The sequence below is a fragment of the Somniosus microcephalus genome, chromosome 5 (assembly GCF_052327205.1).
Source record: "Somniosus microcephalus isolate GS21.2 chromosome 5, FLI_Smic_1.0, whole genome shotgun sequence".
Taxonomy (NCBI): domain Eukaryota; kingdom Metazoa; phylum Chordata; class Chondrichthyes; order Squaliformes; family Somniosidae; genus Somniosus; species Somniosus microcephalus.
This window is the reverse complement of record NC_140991.1, coordinates 103,361,022-103,379,813: the sequence shown is the minus strand read 5'-3', so window position 1 is coordinate 103,379,813 and position 18,792 is coordinate 103,361,022. Positions and strand designations below refer to the sequence as shown.

General features: G+C 47.8%; 1 long non-coding RNA gene across 1 annotated transcript in view; it reads left to right on the top strand.

Annotated features, from left to right (window-relative positions):
• Nucleotides 1-18,792, top strand: part of LOC147117244 (uncharacterized) — a 112,542-nt gene that overhangs the window by 5,675 nt on the left and 88,075 nt on the right. The gene's annotated exons all lie outside the window — the stretch shown is intronic.

The following is an 18,792-nucleotide window of genomic DNA, read 5'->3' as shown; positions in this document are numbered from 1 at the left end:
TTAAACACTACTGCCATTTTTTTGAATAACCTGGTTCATATTTTCCCAACTGACTTTCAGTTCTTTAGTCAGAGATCTATTAGAAGGAATTTGGCTGGTTGAGACATGAAGTGATCTCCATTTTCTGGTCATCATTTTGAATTAAGTTACAGTATATGCCACATAACATGGGCAGGTCCACTATTCAATCAGAAAATGTATTTGGGATGCCTTTTCTTCAACAGAATTTTCAGACAGAACTACAAGGTCTTCCTGTGGTTCATATGCAATGTAAAGGCTCTACTTTTTCCTGATTCAGAGTGGTGTAAAGAAGATTGTATAACTTGGTACTGCCTGTTTCCACCATTCTCAAAATCATAACATGTAAAACTAGTATAACTGCAAATTAAGGAGAAATTTAAACAGGATCCTCAAAACATGCTGCAATTTGTAACTCATGTAAGTACAGAGGAAAGCTTTGAGGAGGATTCTGATCACATTGAAAATCGCTCCTTGCATAGTATGAAAGACCATAATTAGTCTTCCCTGTCTGGGTCCCTGATATCAGTGCACTTTTCAGTGAAGGTTGTCAAAATAAGTTTCACTTTAATCAGGAATGAAGACTTCATTGTGTTGCCCTAGTAAGCACCATTCTCAAATTGCCTGTTGTTGCGCCGGCCGTTAAGGAAGGTTTTGTTGAAAAAATGGTGGCGGCCTCGCTTCTGCCCGCTTCCGGTGTGGGACACAGCAGCCACCATTTTGGTGAGGGCCATGGTGCTGCTGTTGCCAGAGCTGGCCTCTCAAATTTAAATGAGCAGATTGTGACATCAATCGGAGTGCAATGCCTGATTTAATGTCTTGACTGCTATTTTGGATGTTGCTGCACGCCATAACGCCCTGAGCTAACTACGCACAGAAAAATGTGCCTATAGTAGCCCTGTAGAGACACTGTCAGTGCTTCTTAAAGGGGCACACACATCTTTCAGGTAAGTTTGGATTTCAGCTTTTAGACTTTTTAAAACATTTTATTGAAATAGTGGATTGGTGCAATACATTTTTTTAAAGTTGTTAAAATGTGTAGGGAATGTTGCTGGATGCTTGCAAGGTTTTGGATGGTAAAGGAAGGCTTCTGAGAAGACAGAAAATGCTGGAAATACTCAGCAGGTCAGGCAGCATCTGTGGAGAGAGAAACAGAGTTATCATTTCAGGTCAAGATGCTGCCTGACCTGCTGAGTATTGCCAGCATTTTCTGCTTTTATTTCAGATTTCCAGCTTCTGCATATTTTGCCTCTGAGAAGACCACTTGCTCACAGTTCTGGGGGCACATGGAGATGAAGCAGACGGAGCAAAGGGGACAAGCTGCTCACCAAGGGAAGAAGAAGAAGCAGACAAGGAAGACGCAGAAGTGGAGGAAGCGGAAGGAAGGATGCAACCCAGACAGCCCCTTTCTGGCCGGGATATCCAGATGGAATCATCCGCCTCTGGTACCAGTCCCCTTTCAACATTTGTCCCATGCCTTGCCTTCCCTGTTACTGACCATCACAGTGCCGTCTTGGCCACAATGCTGAAATAAAAGCCACCACAAAGGAAACTTTCCAATCCAACTTTATCCATTTATGCATCCAATATGACATTGAGAAATCAACTAATCACCCTTGTGCATTCCTTTAGTGACTATCATGTGTGTGCCTTTGCCTATCCTACTGGCTAGTGGAAGGCTGCTGACTTTCAGTGGGGGACACTGCAGGTGCACTTGCAGGACGACCTTGAGGAGCTGATGGCTGGAAGTGTCAAATCGAGTGACAGTGTTTCTTCTTCTACTTCTTCTTCACTTGTCTCTCCCTCTTGTTGACATGCTGGGCTGGCTGGATTTCTTGGGTGTCTGAAATGAGGAAGGCCCAAGGGTAGGGTTGTGGTGAGGGGAGGGTGGAAAAGCAAGAGGTGCATGCTTACACCATGCGCAGCTTGTACATTAGAGGAGATTGTGGGATAAGGAGGAAGTGGGATGTGAGAAGGTACGAGGATACCAGCATCTTGTATTCTTTCAGCCATGCCCCTGCCAAGAATGGCCAGCACCATCTCCTTCAAAGGGGTGAGGTGAAGCTAGGAATGGGAGGTGTGCCTGTGATGAAATATATGCCTTCATCAGCCCCTGTGTTTTACCTGCATTGTATTGTGTGTACCGCCCCCCCCTTTCCCCTATTGTGTGTATTGGCTCCGCCCCTGTCTTTTGTCATATAAAGGTCTCAAGAGCTGTATGAGTCATTCTGCCAGACAAATCCGATGTGGAATGACGTGCAATGTTCTTAGCGATTAAAAGCCTTCAGTTGAATCCTTTAACTTCTTGTCTTTGAGTTATTGATGGCACATCAATTTTAATCGCTAAAACACCAAGATGGATCGACTCCTGAAACCAGAGCGCTTGGATCTGGACCCCCATGCCACAGACGCAGCCACACAGTTCGGACACTGGTTCCAATGCTTCGAATTTTTCATCGAAACCTCAGCCACCGCCATAGCAGCCGCGACCGCCACCGGAGACGTGAAACTGGGAATCCTGCGAAACCGGGTGAGTCATCGGGTCTCCCCTCTCATCCGAGATGCCACCAGCTACGAGGATGCCTGCACCATTCTGAAGGCCCACTACGTGCGGCCAATAAACGAGGTGTACGCCAGGCATCTTCTGACTACTCACACGCAGCGGCATGGTGAGTCACTAGAGGACTTCATGCTAAGCCTAAAAGTACTGGGCACAGACTGTAACTGTAAGGCCGTGTCTGCCACCGTGTACACGGAGGAGCTGATCCGAGACTCCTTTATTGCGGGCCTCAGTTCAAATTACATTCGGCAGAAACTGTTTGAAAAGGAGGGACTGGACTTAAAACAGGCTATGGGCATAGCGCGATCGCTGGATATGGCCCAGAGGAACTCTGAATCCTGTTCCTCAGGCCACACGGCCCACTCCGTCTCGTGCGTGCCGTGGGGGCCGCCATCTTGGAAGCCATCTTCACCTCCCAGGTCTCAGGCCAGCCCAGCACCGTCGGAGCCCCAGCCTCCACCCAGGAGCCCCACTACTGCCGCGATGCATCGGGGCCCGAAATGCTACTTCTGCGGCCAGGACAAACACTCCAGGCATCTGTGCCCAGCGAAGGGCACCACCTGTTTTAAATGCGGGAAGAAAGGACATTTCAGTAAAGTCTGCAGAGGGAACCCCGCCTCCAACTCCGCCACCGCCACGTGCGCGCCGTGGGGGCGGCCATCTTGGACGCCATCTTGTCCACCCTCATGGAGTCCACCATCTTGTCCCGACTACACGGACCCCCAGGACCCACTGGTGGCCTCAATCACAGTGGATCAATCCAGGCCGCATCCGTTGTCTAGATCGATGATGGACATAGAGGTAAACGGGAACAAGGTTAAGTGCTTGATGGACTGCGGGAGCACCGAAAGCTTTATTCATCCTAGCCTGGTAAAACGACTTTCACTAACGATAGTCCCTACACAGGGCAAAATCGCCATGGCTGATAAGACTCAGACCTCAAAAATTACAGGTTTCTGCGCGGTTATGTTGTCGGTAAAAGGCACTGATTACAGAGATTTTAAACTGTTGATAATGCCAGATCTCTGTGTGAGCATGATCTTGGGTCTGGACTTCCAGTGTCACCACCAAAGTATCACGCTTACCTACGGTGGGTCCCAGCCGCCCCTCGCAGTGTGCGGTCTGGCTACCCTGAAGGTCAAGCCGCCCTCTCTGTTCGCCAACCTCGCACCCAACTGTCGACCCATAGCGACCAAGAGTAGGCGGTACAGCTGGGAGGACAGACGGTTCATTGCGTCTGAAGTAGAAAGACTCAAGCGGGAGGGTATCATCGAATGCAGTACCAGCCCGTGGCGCGCCCAGGTAGTAGTGGTTAAGGGTAGCGAAAAGAAGCGGATGGTGATAGATTATAGCCAGACGGTTAATCTATACACCCAGCTAGACGCCTACCCTCTGCCCCGCATAGCGGATATGGTTAACCAAATTGCGCAATACCGGGTGTTTTCCACCATCGACTTAAAATCGGCATACCACCAGCTCCCCATTAGGCCGGAGGACCGTCCATACACCACCTTCGAGGCGAACGGACGCCTCTACCACTTCCTCAGAGTCCCCTTTGGGGTAACGAATGGGGTCTCGGTCTTCCAGCGGGAGATGGACCGCATGGTCGATGAGAACCAGTTAACAGCCACCTATCCATACCTAGACAACGTCACCATCTGCGGCCACGACCAGCAAGACCATGACTCGAACCTCGCGAGATTTCTGAAAACCGCCCTCAGACTCAATCTCACCTACAACGAGGATAAGTGTGTCTTTAGCACCACGCGCCTCTGTATCCTGGGCTGCGTGGTGGAAAACGGGGAAATCGGTCCGGACCCCGACCGATTGCGCCCCCTACGGGAGCTACCCCTACCAAACACTCCCAAGGCCCTGAAAAGGTGCCTGGGGTTTTTCTCCTATTACGCCCAATGGGTCCCCAATTATTCCGACAAGGCCCGTCCCCTCCTGAAATCAACGTCCTTCCCGCTCATGGCCGAGGCCCACGCCGCCTTCAACAGCATTAAACACAACATTGAGAAGGCCGCGCTGCGGGCAGTGGACGAAAACATCCTTTTCCAGGTCGAAAGCGATGCGTCCGACTTCACTTTAGCAGCCACCCTCAACCAGGATGGGCGGCCCGTAGCCTTTTTCTCAAGAACCCTCCAAGGGCCCGAGATCAGGCACTCCTCGGTAGAGAAGGAGGCCCAGGCCATAGTGGAGGCAGTGCGGCACTGGAGGCACTACCTAGCCGGCAAACGCTTCACCCTGCTTACCAACCAGCGGTCGGTAGCTTTCATGTTTAACAACAAACAGAGGGGGAAGATCAAGAACGACAAAATTCTCAGGTGGCGGATCGAACTCTCCACGTTTGAGTACGACATAATATATAGGCCGGGGGCCCTCAACGAATCCCCCGACGCCCTATCACGAGGGATGTGTGCCAGCATCCAGGGGGACAGGCTACAGGGCCTCCACAATGGCCTCTGCCACCCGGGGGTCACCCGGCTATTTCACTTTATAAAATCCCGTAACCTGCCCTATTCCATCGAGGAGGTCCGGTCTATGACCAGGGACTGCCGCACCTGTGCGGAATGCAAGCCCCGTTTTTACAGGCCCGACCGAGCCCACCTGATCAAAGCTACACGGCCATTCGAGCGCCTGAGCTTAGATTTCAAGGGACCACTCCCCTCCACCGACCGCAATGTGTACTTTCTCAACATTGTGGACGAGTACTCCCGCTTCCCATTCGCCTACCCCTGCCCAGACATGACCAGTGCCATGGTCATCAAGTGCCTCGGCAGCCTGTTTTGCACGTTCGGCATGCCGAACTACATCCACACTGACAGGGGGGCGTCGTTCATGAGCGACGAACTGCACCAATACCTGCTGTCGAAGGGGATAGCCACGAGTCGGACCACTAGTTATAACCCCCGGGGTAATGGGCAAGTGGAGAGGGAGAACGCGACGGTGTGGAAGGCAGTCACCTTAGCACTAAGGTCTAAAGGCCTCCCTACCTCCCGCTGGCAAGAGGTCCTCCCAGACGTACTCCACTCGATAAGGTCGCTACTGTGTACTGCTACTAACGCCACTCCTCACGAGAAGATGTTTGTTTTTCCCCGCAAATCAACCTCGGGAGTGTCCCTACCTTCGTGGCTCTCCACCCCAGGGACAGTCCTATTACGGAAGCATGTGAGGGGCCACAAAATGGATCCCCTCGTGGAGGCAGTACACCTACTCCACACAAACCCACAGTACGCGTATGTCAAGCACGCCGACAGGCGTGAGGACACCATGTCCATAAAGGACCTCGCCCCGGCAGGAAGCGACGACGACCCATCCTCACCACCCCCAGAAGAACCTCCACCATCCCCAGAGGTATCCTCACCACCCCCAGAAGTACCTGCAACACCCCCAGCACATGGGTATGCCCAGGAGGGCACCACGGACTCCCGGTCGGAACCCGAGGTACTGTTGCGACGTTCAGGAAGGACTATCACACCCCCGGACAGACTAAATGTGTAGAAGGGGTGAATGTGATGAAATATATGCCTTCATCAGCCCCTGTGTTTTACCTGCATTGTATTGTGTGTACCGCCCCCCCTTTTCCCCTATTGTGTGTATTGGCTCCGCCCCTGTCTTTTGTCATATAAAGGTCTCAAGAGCTGTATGAGTCATTCTGCCAGACGAATCCGATGTGGAATGACGTGCAATGTTCTTAGCGATTAAAAGCCTTCAGTTGAATCCTTTAACTTCTTGTCTTTGAGTTATTGATGGCACATCAGTGCCTTGTGTTTGGTAGAGATTGTTAGTAGATGAGTGATTGGGGGGGGGGGGTCGTGCATTGAGCAGTGTGTGAGGCTACTGGTGCAGTTGGTAGGAAATAGCTTTTGAAGATGTATTCAATGACCTTGACCACTCATCTGAGGTCATGATACTTTGGGCACTGTAGCCAGATGCTTCTTTCTGGAAGGCCTCCTGGCCCCTTGTGGGTAGAGGACCTCTCTTCCAGTGGTTACCCCTTGCACAAAGCTGGAGTGCTGTGTGCAAAACCCTGGGTGTCCCTTCCCTGGCTTGTTGAGCCATTTGTGTTAGTGCTGAACCACTTTTACCATTTTTGTACATGCAGAAGGCAGTTCAGCTTTAAGAGCTGAAGACTGCCATTTTGGAATTATTTTTAATTTTTTTTTCCAGAAGGCAGTTGAGCTCTAAGGGCTAAAGACTGCCTATTTAAAAAATAAAAATATTTGGAAGGCAGTTCCCCTTTAAGGGATCAAGACTGCTTTCTAAAATGACAGCCTAACTTTAAGAAAACACTGCGTTTCTCCAGGGATGCTACAGCCATGCTACATTGGGCCTCCTGCTGAGCGCACTGCTTGAAACAGCGTGTTGCATGGTAGTTTCTGCGCTGTAATCATTTAAATCAGCAGACAGCACCAAAGTAACAGTGCTGCACTCTTCTTATGGGTGTGAATTAACCTCACCCCGCAGTGGCACCGCCCATTTTTGCGCGTTATCTGATTTCTAGGCCTTAGTATTGCTGATGTCCAAGGGGCATAGCTTCAATCATTATTTCTAGGTAGTCAAGCTGGATTTGAAACCCAGTACCAAGGATTTGAACTTCGAGTGAGCCTGCACCAATACATTACAACATGGAGGAATACTGCTGTGTCATTGCTGGTTGCTCTAAGTTAACAGCTTTTGATTCTGCGACAGAGTCTGGTACAGAGTACAGCATAGAGAAAAGTGACTTTCTTGGGTAGGTTACTGATCTGCTTTAACTAAGCTCTGACTGTCTCCAAGAAAGATTTTTAGATTACCAAATGCCTTTGTCTGTTTCTCTCAAAGGAATGCACATGCTTTGACTGACATGATTCCTTCAACAATCTTTGACTCTGCCAACTGTACTATTGATCTAACAAATTTCAACAAATGTGGTTTGAAATCCTCTGACAATTTTAGTTGCATGCTTGAATAATTTAAACACAGTTGACACTATGCAATGCTGCAACTGAAGATGATAAAGGACCTAGAATTAAACTATTAATTCATTTAATTAATCATTTTTGACGCAATAGACTTTTCCAAAGATTTCTAAAGCAGTCTTAGTGGTCTATTATGCAAAGGAGCAGTAAACTTGATTTAAATAATTAAAATATATTCGTTATGTCTGTAATAATTGTGAACATAATGTGCTCTTCTCCCATAGAGAATAAAATGTAAAAGAACACATTTTCAGAGACGAGCCTAGATTTACTGGTATAGATGCAATTAATCACAGATGGCTAGACATGAGTGCAAAGATCAACTGAAGTATAGTGTGCTGATTGCACATAATTTTCTGTGGTCAAGTTCTTATCATAATTATTCATAGCTCCATGTGCGTGCAGGTAGCTTAATGGTGGAACTGGACAATTACAGTTTAGGTGAAATTTAAAGGAATGTGGACTTAAAGGGAAGTGGCTGTATAGGAGACCAATTTTTTTTACAACCTTTGGTAAGGCTCAAAAGACATTTCAACTTGTTGACTGCTTTTCCAAGGCTGAAAGGGGAGAGACATAAGAAGTGACAGGCAAAATGAAGTGGCATGAAATGGAGTCTGGAGTCAGGTGACATTACATTACAGCATCTGACCCCCTGTTTGATGACTGCTGAAATGGAAGAGATTATGAGAAGGGTCGTCCTAGTTCCATTCTCGGGCACCACCCACATAGGTCAGTATTACAGCATACTTGGAAGGCAATGGAGGCAGTTTTGATGTTGCAGCTGACTACTACTAACCATAGAAGTGCGGGCCATTTGCTGCATGGTAGCTGCCGGTGTCCTTGCAACAGATGACACAGTTCTGCCTCTGGTTATTGCCGTCCTGTGAAGACACCTCTCTATGGTCATTGTTCGGTAGGTGTGCCAGGACCTGCAGATATGGATCATGGTATCTTGGCGGGTGCAGTCAATCAGATTTTGCTGGCTTTTGAACACCTTGCAATGTCTTACATTGTTTTTTTATTCCCCAACGCCTTCAATTTAAAATTCTCAGTCTTGCGTTTAAATCTTTCATGGCCTTGTCCCTTCCTATCTCTGTAACCTCCTTCAGCTCAACCCCCACCCCCCCCCCACCACCCCCGCCACTCTGCGTTCCTATGACTCTGACCCCTTTTGCATCCCCCCTTCCTTTGCCCCAGCATGGGCAGCCATGCCTTCAGCTGTCTGGGCGCTATCCTCTGGAAATCCCTCCCTAAACCTCTCCATTTCGCCATCAGCCTTTCCTCCTTTGAACCTCCATGAACCGCACTGCTTTGACCAAGCTTTTGGTCACCCCTTCTAATATCTCATTCTTTGGCTCAGCATTCCTTTTTGTCTGATTATGCCTCTGTAAAGTGTCTTGGAATGTTTTTATGTTAAAGATGCTATATAAATGCAAGTTGCTGTTTGTTGTTGTTGGTGTTTTCTTTCTTGCAATACAACAGAAAGAATGACATACTGTGATTGGTCTGCTACCAAACAAAAACAGTATTAAACATTAATCAGACCTAACATTACCAATTTAGTCAAAATTCTGTACATACATATTTTATATGCATCAATAATATATTTTACAGAATTTACCCAGATACATGAGTTATTCATATTCTTAAACTATTAACTAACTATAGCATGCTTTACTAAACTTTGCCTAATTAGAATTTTGGACAGTACCTGCCTTCCTATTAAAGCTGCAAAATCTAATAATTAAACCGTTTCTGAGCAGTGTAAATTAATTGAAGTAAAAAATTATAGAGTCAATTCACCAATCCTCCTTCCAGCGGGGTGCAGTGCTCGAAAGGAGCTTGAGTCAGAGTGAAACTACAACACTGTATCGTCGATTCCCCTTTGAAGGTGGCTCCCCACTTGGCACACAGAATCGGTAAATTTATCCTCATATTCCTAATGAGACTGGGTGTGAAGATATTAGTTATACCAGAACATTGTCAGGAGGATAGTGGTAATGCACTCACATATTTTATTGTGAGTTATGCTGTTCTCCTCACCTTTTGTGAAGAGCTCCTAGTACCTGCTGTCCACCTAGTGAGGTCTCAACCCTGCGCTTGTTAGTTGCCGAACAATCAATTAATGAATAACCATATTGGGGGTGAGCTAGGCGGAGTCTCTTTGGGGTCAAAGTCATTCTAAAATGACACACCTGATGATGCAAGTTCAGAAACAAGTCAACGCTCCATGGCGGAGTAGTAATCCAACCTATGAGTCGGACAGGTCAGCAGTACTTAAAGGCACTATTGATGATCGACCAGTCTAGATCACTATTGGAGCCTGCCACTGGGGGCCAAGATTCTTCTCACTCTACTCGCAAATCCTAATGAATAGGGTGGTCCAAGCAGTGGGCAACTTACTAGTTATCTGCTCTGGTAAGTTGTGCAAATTTAGCTGGTTAAACCTCAGCAATACCCCTGTGCACACTGGGTAGGTTATCACCAATTCTGCTTATCACCAAGTAAGTGCACCCTTTCCTGTATGACTCTAATGCCCAAGAATAAAAAAACATAAATCGACATTCTATTTTATTACAGCAAACCCCAAAGTAAACTCAAGCCAACCTACTTCTTTCTAATACTTAACACTAACTCTTCTGGGTGACTACAAGTGCCTTTCATTCAGCCATTCTCGTGCTTCTCCTAGGGGGAACCCGAGGGCCATATCATAAGAGGTGATGGATGCTTATGTTCTACACCTGGAGTACTGTGAGCAGTTCTGGGCACCACACCTTATGAAGGATATATTGGCCTTGGAGGGAGTGCAGCGTAGGTTTACCAGAATGATACCACGGGTTAAATTATGAGGAGAGATTACACAAATTAGGGTTGTATTCCCTAGAATTTAGAAGGTTAAGGGGTGATATGATCAAAGATTTCAAGATATTATGGGGAATAGATAGGGTAGATGAGAGAAACTATTTCTGCTGGTTGGGGAGTCTAGGACTAGGGGGTATAGTCTAAAAATTAGAGCCAGACCTTTCAGGAGTGAAATTAGGAAACACTTCTACACACAGTGTGGTAGAGGTTTGGAACTCTCTTCCGCAAACGGCAATTGATGCTAGATCAATTATTAATTTTAAATCTGAGATTGATAGATTTTTGTTAACCAAAGGCATTAAGGGATATGGACCAAAGGCGGGTATATGGAGTTAGGTCGTAGATCAACCATGATCTCATTGAATGGCGGAACAGGCTCGAGGGGCTCAATGGCCTCCTCCTGTTCCTATAAAAGGATGATGGGACTGAGATGGTCCTCCTCTCATGGCAGCTGGCTCCTGGTGGTGAACCATTGCTGGCTGCAACTCTGCGGCTTGTTCCTGAGGCAGCCTGGTGTTGATGCGCGGGGGAAGGCTGGAGGCATGATATGTGCTACTGCTGTCCTAACATACAGCAAGCAGTATCAGGCAGGTTGACTCCAGCAATCGCCATTCCCCTGGATCTGTGTCCCCACTGATCAGTGGGATGGTGGGTCTAATAGTATCTATCAGATCCCTAATGCACTAACAGACAGCAGCATGCATCATGGCTTCCATGGTATGGAATATGATATGCAGGGTGTTGTCTATTTTCTCCCCAATGATCACCAGATCTGCAATCTCTGCTCCATTGGTGCCTGCAAGGAAGAAAAAGCTTCCCTGATGTTGTCACAAATGAGAGCTGTGGACACAAGAGTCATACTTGTCAGTTGTCGCATATCCTCGGAGACTGATTTCAGCGCCTGCATGTAGGAGTAATGTTCCTCCTTCTTTAAAGACGAGTACCCATGAGTTCTGGATCTCATAACTCCAAAGCCATAAGCAGCCTCCTCCCCAGCCTCCACTGGGAAGGTGGCACATCCTCATCCAGTTTCCACTCCTCCAACAAATTCATGCTCTGTGAACCGCCCAGTGCTACATTCTCACTAACACTATCTAATCGCCCCCTGGTGAAAGCTTCTGAACTGGTCTGTGGGAGTGACAAGGCAGTGATCATGGAGGGGGTTGGATAGAGGAATATGGAGCAGCATGTTGGTCCAGGTACTCCTGTGCCACCTGGTCCTCATCATCCTGTCATAGTCGACGAAGAAGAAATTTATTTTCTGCTGCTCTTGCTCATCATTATCATCTTCCTCTTCAGCTTCCTTTTCCTTTGCCCTCCATTACTGTGGTGGATCTGTAGGAATGGAGGGTATAAGCTCAGAATGAGTGAACCTTGCTTGGGTTTAAGGGGACAGAGAAAGGCATGGAAACTTGTGGCTGTGTGATTCTTCACAGGGATGCCCTGGCGATAGTGCTGGTGTTCAGTCACTAACCTGGCACCGGCAATATTCACCCAAACTTACTACCTCCCACAGTATGAGCTCCATGGACCTCTCCTCGTAGGCTGGGGATACCTCTCCAGTGACCTGCCTCTTGGAGACATTGTGTGCCTTTTTCTCCTGCAACAATATTTAATAAATTAGGTGAAAGCTAGCAATTGAGGAGTGTGTGCCAAGTGGCATGGGAGAGCTAAGTAAGAGATGTTGTGATATCAACCTGTAAAAATGGAGGAAGGGATTTTAGGGTTGTGCATACAAGTAATTGCTATGAGGAGAAATAGGTAGCCATACTGTGAGATTCTGAGCTAGTGCCCCCTTAATCAGACTGCATTGTGAAGGGTTATTAGTGCAGTTGTCACTTTGAGGATGAAGAATGTGCTGCCAAGGATGCCCAGCACTCTTGTTTCTCCTTTGTTCTAGTTCATTGAGAAGAATTTGTAGTTTGGAATCATCATCTTCTCTGCCTTTGTATCATGCCCTTGTCCCTTCTTTGTCTGCCTCTGCCACGTTGTGCTAGACATTCTTGTAAAGTGGCACAAAAACTTGAGACATCCAGCTGAGCTAGCTGACAGTCACTAAGCCAAGTCCTGTTCCTCACTTACCTGCTGCCTTCCAGTCTGCTGCTGCAATCTTCAGCCAGAATAGGCTTTTTAAAGGCTGCACTCTATTTTCCATTGCATCTCAGCAGATTGCTTCCATTTTATGCTGGTTTTATGCTAATCACTACTGCAAAGGATTTACAAATGAGCTGACCCAGGAAATACCGGTATAAATGATGCGCCAGATCATTGGCGGCCACAATTCATTTTTCAGTGATGTAAAGCTGGTGCAAGTCACCGTATGGACCATCTAGGCCCATGTCTGTAGGGATATTTTGTGTTGTCCAGTCCTGTTGCCTCGTTTGCTGCCTATTTGAAAGGTGACGTCTAATTTTCAGAGATTTGTTGCCTTTACCTTACAGTGATACCACTAGCATCAGTGCCATCTTTGGCAGCAGTGCTATTATATAAATAATATGGCTGTGCTGCCAGGAGCAGTGTGAAGAACCACCTTGAGAAATTGTTACCCACACTACGAGTGGCAGCAGAACTGGAGTAGCAATATAAACAGCTGCTACCGGCAGCATAGGCCATGCTGATAGGTTGAACATTGGGCCTTTCCTTACATTATCACATTGCTGTTTGTGGGACCTTGCTGTGCGCAAATTGGCTGCTGCATTTCCTACATTGCAACAGTGACTACACTTCAAAAGTACTTAATTGGCTGTAAAGCATTTTGGGACGGCCTGAGATAATGAAAACCGCTCTATAAATGCAAGTCTTTTTTTTCTTTTCAGGTTACATAGCACCAACAGCCAAGAGACACAATCACCTCCACTTCAAGTAGTTCTGCATAAATAGAGACCTTTAAAATCAGTTTGTAACCAGTTTCCACTGGAGTACTGCTAAAGACCCAAAGGAAACCTTGGGTCTCTTGTGCACGATTTTAATGACAGGGCAGATGCTTCCCATCAACTTCACGTCCGTTTTGGTAAACAGGTGCAACAAGGACCAATTCCTCCCCAATATGCGACTGACCTGCCTTGCTATTTCTGACTTGAATCACTGAGTCAACATTAGAGAAATGTGTAGAGAGAAAGAGTTAATGTTTCAGGTCGATGACCCTTGATGAAAGGGAAACATTAACTCTGTTTCTCTCTCCTCAGCCCCAGGACATCACTGCAGGAGTTCCTCAGGGCAGTGTCCAAGCCCAAGCATCTTCAGCTGCTTCATCAATGACCGTCCCTCCAACATAAGGTCAGAAATGGGGATGTTTGCTGATGATTGCACAGTGTTCAGTGCCATTCACAACTCCTCAGATAATGAAGCAGTCCACGCCCGCATGCAACAACACCTGGACGACGTTCAGGCTTGGGCTGATAAGTGGCAGGTAGCATTCGCGCCACAGAAGTGCCAGGCAATGACTATCTCCAACAAGCGAGAGTCTAACCACAGCCCCTTGACATTCAATGGCATTACCATCGCCGAATCCCCCACCATCAACACCCTGGGGGTCACCATTGACCAGAAACCTAACTGGACCAGCCACATAAATACTGTCCAGCAAGAGCAGGTAAGAGGCTAGGTATTCTGCAGCGAGTGTCTCACCTTCTGACTCCCCAAAGCCTTTCTACCATCTACAAGGCACAAGTAAGGAGTGTGATGGAATACTCTCCACTTGCCTGGATGAGTGCAGCTGCAACAACACTCAAGAAGCTCAACACCATCCAGGACAAGGCAGCCCGCTTGATTGGCACCCCATCTACCACCTTAAACATTCACTCCCTCCACCACTGGTGTACCGTGGTTACAGTGTGTACCTGCAGCAACTCGCCAAGGCTTCTTTGGCAGCACCTCCCAAACCCGCGACCTCTTCCACCTAGAAGGACAAGGGCAGTAGGCGCATGGGAACACAACCACCTCCAAGTTCCCTTCCAAGTCACACACCATCCTGACTTAGAAGCATATTGCCGATCCTTCATCATCGCTGGGTCAAAATCCTGGAACTCCCTACCTAACAGCACTGTGGGAATACCTTCACCATACGGACTGCAGCGGTTCAAGAAGGCGGCTCACCACCACCTTCTCAAGGGCAATTAGGGATGGGCAATAAATGCTGGCCTTGCCAACGACGACCACATCCCATAAACAAATTTTAAAAAAGATGCTGTCTGACTTGCTGAGTATTTCCACCATTTTCTGTTTTTATTTGAAATTTCCAGCATTTGCAGTATTTTGTTTTTGTATTAGAGAAATGTATTTTCTTCTTGAGAGGGCTACGATCAGACACAGATTTAAAAGTCCTCTGGTTCATGCTGTATTCAAATAAATTTATGCTATTTCAGTGCTTCGTTTGTATACTTGTTTCAATTTGCCTCTTAAACCACTTCTTTTGAGCACATAGTGGTGGCCATTATCATTTACATTGTGTCATGGTAAGGATCTAAAACTGTTTAAAGATATATTAAAAATAATATGGAGCGAAATTGGATAGTGTAGTGCCCGTATTTTGGCGCTACGCAGCCACCTAACACATGAAAATGGGGTCCGAGTTGTGCGTGTGCATTTCCAACAGGAAGTGCGCAGAACTCCATCACTAATGACCATCAGCAGCATGTAGAGCAGGAAGACTATGAAATCAATTCGTGTGCAACGCTGATTTGACGCCAGCGTTGCCATTTCCGAACTCGGCGCTCCAGCCTGTGCTCTATCTTACCCTCGCACAGCTGAACATGACATTAACCAAAATGAAGGACCTCCCACCAGCGCTATTTAAAGGGATCATGAACTACTTACAGGTTAGTTTCTGAATTATTTCTTCTGGCTGCTGGTGCAATTGTATGCATTTTTGAAGCTTTCCTATACTTGGCTAAAATTTGAATAGTCAACAGCGAGTGGTCTGGCTGGTGCTGAAGTACCTTTGAACAGTGGTATCCAGAGCCATGATGGCAGCTGTCTGAGCTTGTAAAGCAACAGAGTTTCCATTGCAGCACTCAGACCTTTGATGGAAGCTTTTGAAGCAGACTACCATCAGACGCTGCATCATGGTGGGTTCCACATATGATGGAGGTGACCACATGTTCCATGTTGGAAAGGATGGGCTCCAAGCTCTGTGCAAAGCCCTGTGCCAAATTGGTGCTGGACTCCTCCATGCTCCTTGATATTGAGCGCAGGCTTTCCTGCTGCCTCCTGTTATGCGCCATCTTCTCTTGCAAGAAAGAGGGAAGTTTGTCAGTGAATGTCTTTCAATATGTTTGGGTGATGTGGCTGTAATGATTGAATAGCTGCCAGTGTGAACGAGCTGTGAGTTGTGGGTGTAAGGCCTGCAACAGTGCCAAGTGCGTGAGCGTGAGGGAAATTATATGGTTATTAGGGTTAAGTACTGATTGGCAGAGATTGTTGGTAGGTGGGTGATGGGGTGTAGAGAATTGAGCAGTGGATGAGGCTAGTGGTGCAGTTGGTAGGATATGTCATTTAAGATGAACTCACTCACTTGACAACTTGTTTCAGATCATTAAGCTTCTTCTTGCACTGTATCCATGTTCTTGGAGCAACACTTCTGGCATTGACCTCCGCCGCTACTTGTTTCCACTGCCTCCTGAGCATATGTCTGGATGGCCTACCGACCCCCTGTGATACAGGATGTCTCTCCTTCTTTCCACTTCTTGTCTGAAAACCTCAGTGCACACTCTCTCGCACGTTCAGCCATTGCTCAAAGTATCACAGCTCAGATTGACTTTTGAAAAAACTCCCACCATTTCTTGCAGCCACAATGCACCTCCCCTATAAAAGGTGCCAGCCACTTGTAATATCAGGCCCCTGCCAATGAACATCATGGGGAGCACTGGCTGCATGCAGAAATCATTTAAACGAGCAGACAGCAGGAATTTAATGAGTTACCTGCAATGGGCACAGGTTAATTGCGTACCTTGATCCCTACGCCCGTTTTCGGGGATTATCCAATTTAACCTCCACGGTATTTAAATAGTGGCCCCGATTTCCCCTCAGCCGTCGGGCGAGGTTTCAGGCGGGCGGGGGCTGAAAATCCTGAATTTGGGGGTAGTTAACAGGCAGTTTTTAGCCTAATCCCTATTTTGAGGGGTGTCGTGTGGGTTTCCCGACGGCTCCAAACCACGCCAGGTTAGAGCAGGCGGGCCGTCAGGTTGAAGGAGTTGGAGGGGTCGCGATGTTGGCGCTCAGGTGAGTGATGGGTGCATGAGTGTAAAGGTAAGTGTGTTTGGTGTGTCTAAAGTGTGTAAAGAACTTTTACTTACCTGTACTTACCTTCACAGCCTTTCTTCCTGTAGCTGTCGGGAGCGCATCACTTAGCCGGAACTTAAAGCTGAACGGCTGCGATCTGTCAAAAGTGACAACCTTCAGCTTTGAGTGCCGGTAAGAGTTCTATCTGAGTCTGTGCAGAATGGCTTATGTCAGAACTCAGACTGTCAGTGTTTGACAGCTTCAAACAGCTGTGAAACACTGATATTTCATCTATCAAAAACTCTTGACACATGAAATTTCAGTCTGTGATGTCACCTGTTGCCGGGTGGCCCTTAATTGGCCTGCTGAGCCCGCTGGGCGGGCTCAACAAGGTCAATCAAGGGAAAATCGCGCGGATTGGCCGGACGTCAAAGTAGGTGGGTCAAAAACCCGAAAGGGGAAGTCCCGCCTTCTTCCCAACAGGTTCGGGAAAATCTACCCCAGTGTGTTGGAACACATCCTGCTTGCTGTATTAATTAGGCACATAGAGAGTTTATATCATACCTAAGGCCATTATGATATTGTAGGAATGGCTAGATTCCTAACTAAAGGACTGAGGTCGAGTCAGTCTATCAAACAAACGATGTTTAATACTAATCAACAGAGTTTAAAACGAAAACACAGGAGAACTACATTACAGGTCTGTACTCTTTGCTGGCTCCATGAGGAGTGGCTAGGGCGGCTCCCCAGCCTGACGTCATCATGTCATCATGTTTTCCCGCCACTGGAGGATCACATGATCAACGTGATGATGTCATCGCGTTTGGTCTCATTCTTAAAGGGACCGCGCTATGTACATGCAATGATATGAACAAAGATACAGATTCATTCTGTAGCTAATAATTTGTTAAAGATAATTATGTACATTAGATCAGAGTCCCCCTGGTGGCTCATGCGCCCCCCCAGAATTGTCTTTAACAGTAAAAGTCAATCGACTAGGAGGTCTGACAAGCCTGTCAGAGCGACTCCTGTATTCTTGGAGTGGACGTTGTTGAACAGCGGGCGGGCTGGCGGATGGAAGCCTTCGGTCTGGCGTGGATGCAGCGGGAGGTCGACCACGTCGTGGTGGCTGTGCAGTCTCTACTGGCCGGTCGATGTCCAGGTGTGCCGGTTTGAGATGGTCAAGGGATATGTGGTCAGGTTTACCACCGATGTCTACAGAGAAACTCTTGTCGCCTGTCTCCAGTACGCGAAAAGGGCCTGTGTAAGGGGCCTTGAGCGGATCCCTATGGGCATCATGACGAATGAATACAAATTCAGCATTCTTTAGCTCCGCTGGTACGTGTGAAGATGGAAGGCCGTGATGCAAAGTTGGGATAGGCGCAAAAGCCCTGGCTGTTTCCTGGTGGCTGCTGAGTTGTTCGGCTGCGGACCACGGCTCAGTTGGAAGCGGCAGGAAATCTCCCGGTACGCGGAGTGGCTGGCCGTACACGAGCTCCGCGGTGGACAATTGCAGGTCCTCTTTGGGTGCCGTGCGGAGACCCAACATGACCCCAGGAAGCTTATCCACTCTTCCGGCACCTTGGAGGCTGGCCCTCAGCGATGCCTTTAACGATCTGTGGAAACGTTCGCACAAGCCGTTTGCTTGCGGGTGATAGGCCGTGGTGCGGTGAAGCTTGGTGCCGAGACCCTGGGCCACAGTGTTCCAGAGCTCGGAAGAGAACTGTGGACCGCAGTCTGAAGAAATGTCCGCCGAAACGTGCGACCCACGAGGAGAGGAATGCTCTGGCGACATCAGCGGACGTAGTAGACACCAGAGGAACTGCCTCTGGCCATCTAGTAGTACGATCGACCATGGTGAGGATGTGCGTGAACCCCTGCGACGGTGGAAGCGGCCCGACGAGGTCCACGTTGACATGGTCGAATCGACGTTCTGGTACTGCGAACGTGGCCAATGGGGCCTCAACATGACGTTGCACCTTAGACGTTTGACAGATGACGCAGGTGTTAGCCCAGTCGCGGATATCCTTACACATTCCTCTCCAGACGAACTTAGCCGACATTAATTTTTGAGATGCCTTCACGCCAGGATGCGAAAGCCCATGTATGGCGTCGAAAACTTTGCGGCGCCAGGCGACTGGAACGATCGGGCGGGGATCTCCCATGGAG